Genomic DNA, 14,756 nt, shown 5'->3' on the forward strand with positions numbered 1-14,756 from the left:
AATAATTTTGGAGAATTGCTTGGGAGTTTGTGATAAACTAACGTGGGATTTTTTCACACAAGGTTCTTTCTTTTTAGCAGGCTACCACTCCATTCGTAACTCGTCCACGTACGCAGTGTGTATACCACATAAACCAGCCACCGCGAGAAATCCCGACAGTGCGATCTCTTTGAAAAACGGTCGCGGCTTGTAGCTTCGTGCGATCAACTGTGTGTCTTTGTTTAGCCAGATTCCTCGAAAGGTGAGTTCGTTTATTTAAATAATTTCATGCTTATATTGTCAATTCACGTTTGTTGACCATGAGTTATCCACATTAAAGGAAGCATATAATTTTTGAGGAGTTAGTGCACGAGGATATGTTGCTTGATAATTATACAATTGTTTATTGTGGTGTGTTCTTCGAAGACATCTAAATATTAATATTTTTGGCGGAAGATCAAATGCAACATGCTCTTCCGATCTTTCGCTGGCGGTATGTGAGTGTATTTAACCGTGTCAATGTTACAGTACATGTGCATGAGTGGCTCGTACTCGTGGAAACATAAACGTGCATGGGTGTTGGGGGGGGGGGGGGGGGGTTAAACTGTCCTTACATTCTGGATTAATTTTCTATATTGTTTATTCTCTTTATGCATGTTACACGTATGATAGACAGATTAATAGCACATGTTGCATATTTTTCATTTTATTCTGTAATGACTAAAATAAAAGAAAGTTGCTTGGTTAAGAAACTTAAGAATGATTTGCTGGGTACAGCCCCCAGATATCATAGTGAGGAATATTTATTTGCAAATCATTGCCAAAAATAAATAAAATACATGCCTTAATAAAAAATAGAGAAGATCCAGAAGTCTTGTCAACAGGATAGAAAAAAACAACAACAACAGTTTGCGGAAAAGTTGTGTTAGTGGACAGTCTTACAGTCAGTTAATTTAGAACGGTCTTCTGTCTAAATACTCAAACCAAGTCTAAATACTCAGACCAATAATTGATTCCAATTAAAGTCTGGCCATGCATGGCTTTGGATGAAGCCCTGGGATAAACTTTATTATTTAGCCTACCTTGTTCAAAAATTGTGTAATGCATAATGTTGTTCGTAGTGGGTCTTTTCAACACCCAAATGATCTCCTATGTTTACTCTTAGTGGGTTTGTCCAGACAAGGTTAAAAACATTAATCATCATCATCCTTAATCCCTTTGAGACTTGGCGAACACCTTGGAACTTTGCAAAGATAGGAGGGGTATAATTTTTTTTGTAATTCAAAGAATCGAACATTTAAAGAGACTTTAAAGAGACAAAATAACTATTTGACCCCCAAAGCCCATTATTCATAACAATTTTATTTGACCAAATCTGCAAGAAAATCTTGTCAAATATTTTTTCATTCTTGAAATAAAATGAAAGATTTAAAGAAAACAATGTTTAAGTTAGAACTAGACACAAGTTAAGAACTTTTAATCGAACCGCAAATGGGCCTACACAATATATTAATTTAATTAAAATTAGTAATTTAACATGTATTGCGTACATATCCAACTTGTTAGGTACTGAAGTGTAAAATAAAATCAGGCTTACATTTGATTGAAATTGACTTTTTTTGTAGACTGCTTCAAAGTGTGTAGGATTTTTTTTTTACTGAATGCTTGCACATGGAGAATGCTTGTATTAGATAATCACATAGGCCTACATGTAGATCTACATGTACATTGCAAATGAGAAAAAGACAAACTTGAATTGAATTTATTACCAAATATGGTCAGGTACAATTACAAGGAATAGTACATCACATATAAACAAAACATTTGGTAATTGGAGCTAGCACAATAGCAAGATGCTAATCGAGGTTAGCCCCAAATAATGTCATTATCATAGTTTAAACAATAAAATTAACTAAATCTCAATATTGTACTTCAAATTCAATACTAATTCTACTTATTACTGTTGCAGAAAGTTTCGATCATTTTCAGTGAACATGTTTACACTATTTACAAGAAAAAAAAAATTCACAAAATCTTTATATAGAATCATTTGTTTTCAGGCAGTATTTTTGCCATACCAAATTAATTATAATCTTCTAGTGGCATTAAGTTTAATGATTTGCTAAATGTGTTACGACTGGGAGTGTTTCTAATATTTCTTGGTAGATGATTCAGCCAAAGGCAAAAGCAGCACTGTGATTAAGTGCTATATACATGCACATGTAAATGCTGCATAGTATTGTTATTTTTATATAGTCCTTTTTTTGTGGGGGGGGGGGAGCTCAGTCGTATTTTTAATGGCATCTACTGTACATGTAAGTACACAGTAGCAATCAGCAATGGACTAAATTTTTATCTTCCCAAATCCTGCATATGATAGTTTACTACTGTATTAAAATTGTCAGTGTTATGCTGTTGTTTTCAACAAGCTTTTGTTTTGACCTCAACTAATTTGTCGTCCTGAAGATTGCCCTCGGACAGAGGTCATAATAATTGTGCCAGCATGAAAGGCATGCTGGATTGTACATCATGTAGATGAATAGGTTTAGAGTCGGAGATATGCTGTACCTGTACATTCCAAAGTACGTGTATAGTCACTCAGTGTTGTCAACTCAACAAGTGTACGACATTGTATATGTACACTGGTGCTGAATACTGTTCACTTTTGAACTGGATTGAATGACTGACTATTCACTCTTTGAATCTGAGGTCAGGGGTTCAAATCCCATGTAACAATCGTCCTTTTGCAAGACATTTGCCTTCATTTACCACCCTCAGTCGGGTGAAAACTAAGGGTACATGTAAGTTGACCTGATTTGCTTTCATGAGCATATTATTAGTGCATACAATAGAACTTTGAGTCTTTGTCCGCATGCATCTTGGCATTTACCAGGGCAATAAATGCTCGATTGTGTTAATTTTGCATAATTAATGAGCACTAATATTGAAAAAAAAGTTTCTAAGTGGATTTACACACTTATTCATGCTGATTTCATTGACCCTTTGCCTTTTCAGTGGACCTACATGTATGTGGCACACATGTACATTGTACATAGGCCTACAGTATGTATGAGGAATGGTAGCCAATGGGTTAATTTTGTTGTGTCACATGGCATTTGATTGACTTCATGATATTGTAGAGAATTTGACCAAAATTCTGCTAGGTCACATCACATGGCATTTCATCAACTTCATGGTATTGTAATTTAAAGATCATTTTAATCACATGATTCATTCACATACTCTGTAGTCATACAGTCATACATATTTTTTCTAGCCATGGTTATGAATTAGTGGTTTCTTTGGAACCATTGTTGTAGTCCCCTTACATCATGGAGCGTATATGTACATGTGTGGAGAATGCTTGATGCTCCAGCCTTGGTAGGGAAACCTCCGCTCACTGAGTATAGGTTTGGATTGCATGTCTGCTGCCTGACCTTAAATGACCCTGCTAAGTGTCGCGACCTTGCCATGGCTAGGGACTGTGTGCTATGCATTATTGTATTGTCTCCCACTGCATGCATTTACCCTAGTCACACATGTGTGCCTTGTGGAGAAGCTTCCAACAGTATTTCTGAGAAATATTTACCTGTCTAAAAAGAGAAACTGAACTCCAAGGAGCTCTATCACATGGTTTACCTTGCCACAGCACAGGTCCTTGTGCTTTATGGTAGTGTAAAATCAAAGTTCAAAATACATGATTATGATTATCTGTTTAAAAAGTTATTACCATTTGATTTTCGTTTTTAAAAAAGGATGCTTGGAAGTTGGAAATGTAATGAAATTATTTTGTTTCTATGCAAATTTATTACCATTTGAATTTAGTTTGTAATAAAGGATGCTTGGAAGTTGGAAATGTAATGAAATTATTTTGTTATTATGGCTTGGAGTTTTAGGACCTTAAAGTATTCAAATTGCAAAGAGTAGTGAATTTATAAATGATAGGCCTATTAAATTGTTGTCATATGGGCATTATTGTAAAACTACATCATGTGACATCATGGGTAAGGAGTCAAGATCTCCAAATAGACAGTTTAGGTCTTAAAGGTAAATGCCAGTTTTGGTAACGATATCAAAATGAGTGCGTACAGAATCCAATGAAATGACCACCCAAAGTGTCTGTTTGTATAAATACATGTAGGAAATACATGTAGGCCCTATGTGCCAAAGGATTCTGGAAGAAATTGTGTAATTGCTGAGAAATTAGCAAATAAGCACAGGATTCAGGTCAAGCGTCGGGCACGACATTCAAAGCAATAATAATACACTGTCCCACGTGCACTTATCTGTGTTGGTGATCTTCAGTGTGAACATTTTTCAGCGTACATGTAGATTTCAAGATTTCACAAAGTTCAGTTTATGTATTAAACTGTATCAGATCTGGATCCTCGATTAAATACTGACAATTAAGCTTGGTTTTACAGACTTTCTCATGAAATCAGTGTACTGCAACTACTGGCATTTCTCTTTAAGCTGATGCTGTTCACTGTTCAAATTGGCATATTGGCTTATCACCTGTAGCAGTGCACAAATGTAGGCCTGCATCAATGTATACATGTAAAGACTATATGAGAAATAAACATTGATAGTGAAATGATTTATGTGAAAAGAACAAAAAATAAAAGAAGCTGAAAGATTAAAGGAAATTTTCTAAGGAACAAGAAAGCTTTTGGTTAATATTATGGCTATTTGAAAAATTAGATCACGAACAGGATTCTGGCCTACGGCTACACGTAACCTTTGAACTGTCTTCTCTAGATGAGAATGGTAAAGATCATTCTCCAATATTGTGTACACACTGGGATTAGGTAGGCCTACTTACAACTCTTTGGTCAGGCTTGAAGAAATTCAATAAAAAAAGTATTGTTCATTTCTTAAGAAAGGTCATAGACTGTCTTGTTTTTTCTTTATTTGTAGCCTTGTGTTGCTCTATCTTGAGTCTGTGCTCCAAGGCTATTTCATAATAGTCTCTGTCTTACTCTTCTACATGTATAATGAGAGATTGACAATAGACACCCTTTTACCTTGGTGAGCTACTTTCAGGAAGGAAATGTTAATGGATAAAAATTTATACTCATCATGTGCAGTGATCACACCATTATTAGTGAATAGGCCTGTCTATTACAAAGGCTCATTTAAAGCAAAAACTATTGTGGTTTACAATATATTTTATTGTAGGACTACCGGTATATGATAGTATGTACATAAAGTACATGTAGGCCCACCTGTACATTTACATACATGTACATGTATACCAGCAGTGTTTATGAATTAGTGTGCAACACTTGTACATTATGGTCTGGTGGTTCCCACTCTTGTATTTCAAACACAGGGTCATAGGTTCGATTCCCAGCCAGTATGAAAGCAAGTGATTTATCCTCATTGTGCCGCAATCTACCCAGGTGAAGTGAATGGGCACATGTACCCAGAAGGATTACATTATTCCTCCATGCTTGAATGCACACAGTGTTGTAAGCTCCAGCTTGATCTACAATGTATGGCCAGGGTTGTTTTATTTATAGTAATCTACTAATCTTGGAACTTGGAAAATGGGGTGCAATGTCATTTTTTTTCTCTCAGTTTTGGTGTGTTTTGCTGTTTTATATTAAAATGCTGATTGATGCACAAGTAGCCTCCTTGTCAAAGGTTTCAAAATTGTAGTGCAACTGCTGCAATATGCTTTACAAATAAAAAAAAAGCAATGAGTAGGCCTACATGTACATGTACACAGTAGTTCTCTGGTTGTTGTCAATGGAAAGGTGTTTTCTGCAACCCCCATTCTTATATTAAACCTGAATAGAAATGATCCATGGGGATTTGAACCTTGGACTTGTTGATTCTCTGAGATTCATAGGGAATATAGTTTAACTGCTTGCTTGGCTGAGTCATAGCATGAGCGAGAGGCCAGATAATACTCCTTTCCAGTTTGTTATTGTCACTCAGTCCCACACTATCCAAATCATGGAGGCCTCTTCAATGTCATCCAGCTTTATTTACATCCTTTCTACTGGGAGAAAATATTCCTATAAATTGCAACATGAACTGTGTACTGCATACTACTGCATTAGAGGAAAAAAATATGTTTAGTTTTTTAAACTGTTTCAAATTTGCTCTTGTATTCAGAGAATTATAGAGCCTGTAATTGCAGCCATTTGCAGGCATGAATGTTTTTTTTGGCTGCATGTACGTGTATGACAATAAAAAGGCAATCATACAAATTAGAATATACACCAAAGAAAGAAAAGATCACTGCAAACGGGTTTTAAAAATTCCAGTCTACACATGTATATCTTCATTTTCATTCTGGATAAACAAAATATCTAAGAAATCTTAAAAAATAATTACACCATCAGTTTGTAAAATATCATCATATTCCCAACCAATCCCATTTTGTTCTTCAGTCATTAATTACCAGTATAATGTTTGTTCTGATTTGGATAATTACCAATGCTCATGTATAATGTACACTACATGTATGTGAGACACCATACATTCTTCAAGGTTTCAAAATGACTATTACACTAAAATAATACTTTGGTTTGGAATATTCTGCCAGTGTGCCTCTCAAAAGATCGAAAATCATTTGGGCCAAAGCTGATTTCCTGTTTTGTAGAAATGCATTATTTGGTTATAGCCCAAAGAAAGCAGAATGCAGGAAATAGCTCACAGTTCTTCAATCCAGTTCCTTGTTCTTTCCTGATTTACAAAGAAATATGCAAGGAATCTCCTTTTCTTGAAAAGTGTTGAAGCTGTCAGATAGAGAGACAAGGCTTGGTGGTGCAGAATACATGAAAACTGTACATTTAATGGAAAGTTGTGGGTTTGATACTACTTACTAGGTTGAGTCACATACTGTACCAAAGAGTTTTAAAAGTGGGACTTTCTGCATTCTTGCCGAACCCTGAAGTACATATTAGAATAGGGAAGGGGGATGATCACCATAAAGTTCATGCAGGCAGGTCCTGCTACCAGAAGATCATCTAATATACAGTATTGCTCGGAATAAAGTTGACACATTACCGCGCTGTACCGCGTAAGTCGACGGGAGATCGGGTACCGCGCGATTACCACCAGCAAATTCCCATCGGCGGGAGTCTCCTGCCAAGAGAAATTACGGCGGTAATTACCACGAGATTTTTTAAATAAAAATCTCGTGTATTACCGCGGTAATACCGCAGAAGGAGGGACGATCTTATGTTGATAATAAAATGTCACAATTTAGACAACTCACATGGTTCAAATTAGCCCTCCTGACTTGCCGCGATGTCTCTCTCGAAATTACAATACAGCAACTTATTGCCGTAAGATGCCGTCTCGATCTCCTCGAAACCCAAACAAAAATGTCATGGCTTGATGTTTAGCTTTGCGCCAGTGCACAATTTTAATGCACGCTCGTGTCATCGCCCTCAAATTGTCATCTTTCTGAACTTCTTTGAACGAAAGTCGGGTCGAGATGAGATCATGTACTTTCTGGGATAAGTTGTAAATAGTTACAAGAAAAAGGGAGCACCCAATAACGGAGGGACAGAGTCGAGCAAGAGGAGAGAGCGACAGATACGAGAGACGGGGAATGATCAAGAGAGAGGGAGAGAGAGCATTAGATAATGGATAGAGAGGGCGTGGGGGCGGGGTGGTTAGATTGAGCAAGAGACACCGAGGCTGGAAAAAACAGACCTATCGTCCATTTCCTTTAATTTCTTACATTCCTTTATCGTCATTCTCTCACTTGTTCGCAACTATGATTATTTAATTTTAATATTTTCAGTGCATTATTGCCCAACAATCCTCCTGCCGTTATTATGATATAAGGAATGATAAACTACTTTGTTTCTCCCACCACTCGATCAAGTCACAAAAACACAGCACGTACAAGGCATATTAAATGATTGCACCACGAATTGATTACTCATGCTTAATTATAATCAGTGTTGTTTTTCCCTTGTTTCCTCATATTCTATTTTTATCGTTTTTTATGTTGATATATTTCCATTTGACCCATGTCTCACTCATTAAATTTTTACTGAATCAATATCTCAGGTCACTTCTCCCTCGATCCCTATCTTTTTTTCCTCCATTCTTTAATCCTTTTGACTTTTTTGGTGTAATATTGCAAAGCTCTATATTCAATATTATCCGACGTTCAAGCTGGTGTTAATGGATGAACAAAGATAAAATATTTTTAAGTGTCAATTTATTGTCACCGGATCGTCATAATATGCATATATCTTCTTAAAGTTTAATTAATCTTTCATTGTTTGAATGATAGTTTTCAGAATTGTTTTTATATTCTCTCCTCTCACTGATTCACGTCACCTCTGTCATTGTCTGCTGTCATCTCTCTTGCTCGCAGTGGCGTACCTCAGATTTTCCAGCAAGGGGGAGGGCAAATTCGTCCGCCCAAAAAAATTGACAAGCAACCAAAAAAAAAGTCTACAAGAACAAATGAAGGATTTCGTATCAGGAAAAATTTTGGCCAGCCAAAAAGTCTTCAACCACAAATAAAGGATTTCGTATCAGAAAAAAAATTTACAAGCAAAAAAAATAAAATTCAAGACCAAAGTAGCAGGCCATCTGTGTGTCGCTCGTCAGGGGGGGCACTCTCTCCCATCTGACCCCCCCCCCCCCCCGCCGTAGGTACGCCAATGCTTGCTTATACCATGGTCACATTTGTTCCACGGCGGCCGTACGGCGAGTCGAAAACAGCCGTTTTATCCATTTTTATTCAAACCACCAATATGTAGTTGGACAAAAAAATGTTAAAACGGCTGTTTTCGACTCGCCGTACGGCCGCCGTGGAACAAATGTTACCATGGCATAATGGCTCGTGAGGTGCTGGTTTGCACAGCAAACCAGCCTGAAAGGTCGAGCGAAGCTTCTGCAGCCTCCGTAGACATAGTCTGCTATGCAGACTCGTTGAATCAGCTGAGGTACACACACTGCTGATGTGGGTCTACATTTTTAGACTAATGTTTGCTCGACTCACTTTTCCCTTGCCTTATCGTTCCTTAGATACATGTATTTAATTTGATATATAGATATTAGTTTGATTCGTATAATCACAATATTTATCTACCGTCTGTTACCAAGTATTGTTATCTTTGTCTTTTTTTGACTTAGATTTTGACTATATTTTCATGTATTATATGATGATTTATAGTTTTTATGTTTTCCTTTGGTCATTGATGAAAAACAATTTTATGCTGATCTTTTGTACCTGAATGTTCTAATAAACAAATAAAGGTGTATATTTGTCAATAAGTAAATATTTGGTCTTAACTAAGACCCAACGGTGGATCATATTATCCTGAAGGCACAAAGATGAACCACTGAAGTCAGACAATGAATTCAATTGTCCTGATTAACATCATGACAATTAACTGTAAGTATGAATGTCTTCAGTTAAGTTTTAGTGCCGGAATAAACATTTGCTTGTGCTTTGTGAAGGCTTGTTTGTGCTTATCCCTCACTCGGCGATATCTGCATTGCGACAACGACAGAGTAAGCCCGAGAGTAAGCATATATGGGTATACGATCAACGTTAGGCCTAATTTGGTAAAGTCTTTTGAAGAAGTGTACAAGGCTAGTACTAAGTAACTACATGTAGCTAGCTACAATCACTGTCAGTGTCACTACGTCAAACCACTAGTACGAGTTTAGCTAGCTACTGTACTACTAGTATACGGTACCGGTTACCGTACATTGTGAGCAGAGGCCGAGAAGACAGTGACAGTGCATAATATTCCGATTTTGTCTCTAAAATGGACGTCCATCATTAAAAAATACAATACCTGTATCATTTAACTGAAGAAAATGAGTTTAGGTTCAGTAACAATCACTGGGATAGCACAAAAGCACGAAATACTTTCTATTTGGTGATTTTGTTGTAACTTAGTTCGAGCAATCTGATTTTCTTTCGAGCTCGCTGGTATGGTACGGTATCTGCAAAAGCGCTAACGAGTACTCGCACGAGATGGGTTTTTCTCTTAATTATGGTATGATTTAGGAGTAGACTGAATAGATTATGCCTAATATCACTGAGAAATACGACAAAAAAGTTCTAAGAGGCATAGCGAGAGCTTTTAATATAAAGGATGGGAACAATTACTAAGGAAAATGTTTCTGAAATTGAAAATCCCATTTGAAATCGAAACAAACTTCGAGATAAAAAAAAGTGAATTTGAGCTGTAGAGGAACGGGGGGGGGGGGGGGGGTAGCACCCTCCCCCTCTCCATCGAGAACCATTAAAACATTTATTGTGGTAAAATAACGGACATACGTAAGTGACCTGACCCTTGGTTATATGCAGAATTTTTTTTCGGGGGGGGGGGAGATGCATAAAATAAAAAAAATTGAAGTGAGAAAAGCGACCGAGCTTGTCATTGCGTGTTTCCGTTCTGTTAAGAATGTTCAGACTTTTCGTGGCATATATTACCTTCATTTGGGAGTGAAACACATTTTTTTTTCAACTTGTAAGATTTTACTGAATAAGCATACCCCCCCCCCCCGTTGAAAAAGTTGGATCCACCCCTAAACTTCAATAGTGATGCTGTGATTAAAATGATTGACGGAGCGAATGAGGGAAAACCAAGCAATAAAACAATGGAAACGAGTCAGGAAGTGGCAGTATACATAAATTAAATAAAGAAATATATCCAATGAAGTGACATTAAATTTCGCAGTACGTTTTTCATGAATGTGTAAGAATGAAAAAAATAAAATAAATCAATCAGCTAGAAATGTGGAAAGATAAACTTACCTTATTAATCTAATGCACAACATAGTTATAGTTTGAACATCGGGTATAGTCGAGGACGACCTGGCATCATCATGGGTGAGGGGTAGTTTGCAGGCACAGACCCTCATTGGAACAAGTGTGCCTCCACGCAAAGACTAGCACATACAAAACTTGCTGTTTCAATCCTGAGCGAGAGAGCCTTCAGTACACAAGGCATGAGTAGGCTGCACATTCAGACCCTTATTTCGAGTGAAGGGTTTGCCCAGCAGACTAGGTGAGGGGTGGGTTTTTTCTATTTCTTCAATCATCAGTTCTTCTAATTTATCCATCATTTGATTTCATCAGTCAGTATCAACCTCTCTTGTAACCACACGTACACATACGCCTGCTATCTATATCTTAATTTCTCTTAATCTCTATTAAGACGATCCCTTTATTTTATTCCTCAATATCAATAGTTCCTGTCCTCTTCTATCGCTCTTAATTTTTGTTGAATATCTTGTCTATCCCCTATTTTATTCACTATCAATTATGATACTTCCAAAAGAACGGCACGATACCAAATTGAAGACAAAAATAAAGAATAGAACATAACATTTTAATAAACGAACATGTTCCGAGGTGTCGCACCTCATCCTCAGCCTGAAAATTATTAACAGAGTCATTGCTATTTATACTGTTAGGATGTCAATTATAAATTTCAAGAATGTAGTTACACAGGATTATAAGGTGTGAATTAAATTGTTCAATGGAATGCAGTAAAAAAAAAGTCTATGGATTCATCAGATAGGGGTGGGTTAAATTAAACGGATAACATTATTTGGAAATTGCACACCTGTTGGTTTAGTTGAGGTTGTTTCCATTTGATGAAAAGCCCTTCTTTTCTTTTTAGTTGAAAATCTGTTTGAGCAGTATCGAGAATTTTGAAACAATGGGTATTTCATTCTAACTAGCATTGGGGTGACGATTGCAAGTGTCTCCAGACATGGTAGACAGTGACTGTGTGTAACTACATGTACATTCTTGAAATTTATACTTGACATCTTAACTGTATAAATACCTATGACTCTGTTAATAATTTTCAGGCTGAGGATGAGGTGCGACACCTCGAAACATGTATGTCCTATTCTTTATTTGTGTCTTCACTATCAATTGTTATTGTCTTGTATTCGTCTACCGTTCTTGTTCTATCTCTTTCAAGCATATAGGCCTATACCCTTAAGTATTTTATTTATTCAGATCATTCTTTCCTCTCTGATCTCGCCTTTTCTTCTCTTTAACTTCAATCGTTTCCATCAGTCACACATATATAATATGACGGTACAAGACTCTTACATTGTTTTGTTTCTTCAGCATCAATAAGATCAGGAATGATGTCCTCGTACATGTATATTAATTCCTCTTGAAACGTGGTTAAATTGAACAACCCTAGCTGTATGTGAACTTAACTGGGGTCAATTAATTACACCGTCTCGCGCATTTTGTGGACAATGAATAGAGGTGTGAAGATTATAGAACAGCTAACAATGAGAAGGCTGTAAGTTACACAATGATCTTTTGTGTAACTGTTTGAATAGAACATGTATTAAGCCAATTAAGTCAATCCCGTTATTTTATTCCTCTATATCAATAGGTCCTGTCCTCTTCTATCGCTCTTAATTTTTGTTGAATATCTTGTCTATGTCTATCCCCTATTTTATTCACTATCAATTATGATACTTCCAAAAGAACGGCACAATACCAAATTGAAGACAAAAATAAAGAATAGAACATAACATTTTAATAAACGGAACATAGTCATTGCTATTTATACAGTTAGGATGTCAAGTATGTAGTTACACAGGATTACAAGGTGTGAATTCAATTGTTAAATGGAATGCAGTAAAAAAAATACAAATTCTATGGATTCATCAGATAGGGGTGGGTTAAATTAAATGGATAACATTATTTGGAAATTGCACACCTGTTGGTTTAGTTGAGGTTGTTTCCATTTGATGAAAAGTCCTTCTTTTATTTTTAGTTGAAAATCTGTTTGAGCAGTATCGAGAATTTTGAAACAATGGGTATTGCATTCTAACTAGCATTGGGGTGACGATTGCAAGTGTCTCCAGACATGGTAGACAGTGACTGTGTGTAACTACATGTACATTCTTGAAATTTATACTTGACATCCTAACTGTATAAATACCAATGACTGTTAATAATTTTCAGGCTGAGGACGAGGTGCGACACCTCGAAACATGTATGTTCTATTCTTTATTTTTGTCTTCACTATCAATTGTTATTGTCTTTGTATTCGTCTACCGTTCTTGTTCAATCTCTTTCAAGCCTATAGGCTTGTACCTTTAAATTTAAGTATTTTATTTATTCAGATCATTCTTTCCTTTCTGATCTCGCCTTTTCTTCTGTTTAACTTCAATCGTTTCCATCAGACACACATATAAACCCCTCAAAAAAAGTTTTGCAACTCGTTTTGGGGGTGATATCTTTTTGGTTAATGAAGTATAAAAGATGAAACTGGTATCTTTGGAAAGCTGAATTATTCTTCTTTACAATGACATGCCATTTGCTGTGATTATGTAATCATGGAATATGCAGTCACCCTGAACATCGAGAAAAGTCAGAAGTGAAATGTTGCAAAATGCATTGATTTCCAACAAGAGTCTCCATTTCTATAGAATTTCCACCATGCAGGTGACAGTGAATGCACTCGGTCCATCCTCGAAACAATTGGAATTCGCTATTGCAAACGACGCATTTTGCAACATTTCATGTCTAACATTGCTGCGTATTATCATGTCTGTGTATTTCATGATAACACTAGCATGACAAATGACACATGATTGTAAAGAAGAATAATCATGCTTTCTAAAGATATCACTTTTACACATGATGATGGCACATTAAGAAATTTATTAGCACTAAAATTTGCAGTATGAGTTGCAGAACTCAAACATGACATGGCAACGAATTTTGCAACATTTCATTTTTTACATTGCTGCATATTAATATCATGTCTGTGTATTTCATGATAACTCTGGCATTACAAATGACACATGATCGTAAAGAGGAATAATCATACTTTCCAATGATACCACTTTTACATATGATGATGGCACACTAAGAAATTTATTAGCACTCAAACTTGAGCTGCGGAACTTTTTTGAGGGGTTTATAATATGACGGTACAAGACTCATACATTGTTTTATTTCTTCAGTATCAATCTTCCCTATCGAACGTGTACATTATTTATATAACCAGATAGATAAGATCAGGAATGATGTCCTCGTACATGTATATTACTTACTCTTGAAACGTGGTTGAATTGAACAACCCTAGCTGTATGTGAACTTAACTGGGGTCAATTAATTACACCGTCTCGCGCTTTTTGTGGACAATGAATAGAGGTGTGAAGATTATAGAACAGCAAACAATGAGAAGGCTGTAAGTTACACATCTGATCTTTTGTGTAACTGTTTGAAAAGAACATGTATTAAGACAGTCCATGAATACCCACCCCCAAATTGTCCAATATAGTTGGCATTTTGGGGCCCGGAGTGTTGATGAGGGTGACGATGATGGTCATGAGGATGATATTGAAAATCTATCATATATTTTGGATAAAAATCACCTGTTGTCGATAAAAAGAGAAACAATTGCAATAATTCCTGGTTGTCTGTTCTATATAGACGAACAATACACAGGGCAACATTAAAATGAATATACATAAACATATTAGCAAGAGATAATTGATATGCACATGGATTAAAACGAGTCAATTCATAAAAAGATACCATTGCAACATTTTATTAATATTACTGAAATACATTTATAGGGAATTATGTTTTAAATGTTTTTTTTACGTTACAGCTATAACGTAAGTGAAATGTTTTATAGTAATGAGAAAACCATTTTTATATGATTTTAACATTTCCCATAAACATTTTTATGATATTTTGTCAATGTTTTGTGCCACGGAAAATGGAGTATATTGGTAAAGCAAGAAAACTGGAAGGTAGTGACTTAATTGACCTCAAAAGG

The 14,756-nt window shown here is 36.1% G+C and overlaps 1 long non-coding RNA gene across 3 annotated transcripts in view; it reads left to right on the forward strand.

Moving 5' to 3' along the window:
- Positions 1–14,756, forward strand: part of LOC121424787 — a 29,385-nt gene that overhangs the window by 795 nt on the left and 13,834 nt on the right. For 2 of the 3 annotated variants that reach the window (XR_005971432.1, XR_005971430.1), the window contains exon 2: positions 81–241. This is a non-coding gene — a long non-coding RNA (uncharacterized LOC121424787). Of the gene's footprint in view, positions 1–77; positions 242–14,756 lie in introns of all 3 variants that reach the window. The other variant, XR_005971431.1, reaches the window with a different exon arrangement.

The sequence above is a fragment of the Lytechinus variegatus genome, chromosome 12, assembly GCF_018143015.1.
Source record: "Lytechinus variegatus isolate NC3 chromosome 12, Lvar_3.0, whole genome shotgun sequence".
Lineage (NCBI taxonomy): Eukaryota > Metazoa > Echinodermata > Echinoidea > Temnopleuroida > Toxopneustidae > Lytechinus > Lytechinus variegatus.